Source organism: Penaeus monodon, chromosome 19, assembly GCF_015228065.2.
Source record: "Penaeus monodon isolate SGIC_2016 chromosome 19, NSTDA_Pmon_1, whole genome shotgun sequence".
In the NCBI taxonomy this organism is placed as follows: domain Eukaryota; kingdom Metazoa; phylum Arthropoda; class Malacostraca; order Decapoda; family Penaeidae; genus Penaeus; species Penaeus monodon.
This window is the reverse complement of record NC_051404.1, coordinates 19,996,478-19,996,921: the sequence shown is the minus strand read 5'-3', so window position 1 is coordinate 19,996,921 and position 444 is coordinate 19,996,478.

Genomic DNA, 444 nt, shown 5'->3' with positions numbered 1-444 from the left:
CCCAACTAGGAGCGGCAGCCGGGCTGGAGCGAGTCTAAACACCGCCCAGACTGTGAAGGAAACAGAGGTGCACACACGCTTCAGTATGCAAGGACGCGCTCACATATTCCTGCCATGTCTCAGCTTCGTAATCATTTGCAATTTCTTTTTATAGGATAATCTACTATTTACTATAATCTACTCTTTTAGTATAAGATGATGCGAATCCATTCAACTGGACCCCTGTATTTGGAAACGATTAAGGAAATAAAATCATCTTCTTTCACACAGTCTTAATAGCAGACTAAGACATATTTTTCTTTCCAAAAAGGTGAGCTTCTCCCTGGATAAGAATTGCACTAATTATTTGTCACACTTGACATCGCAGAGGCAAGGGTACGTCTCATCTAAGTGAATTAATATCCTTACTCGTTCCCTCTCCCTCAAATCCAAGATATTTCTCCA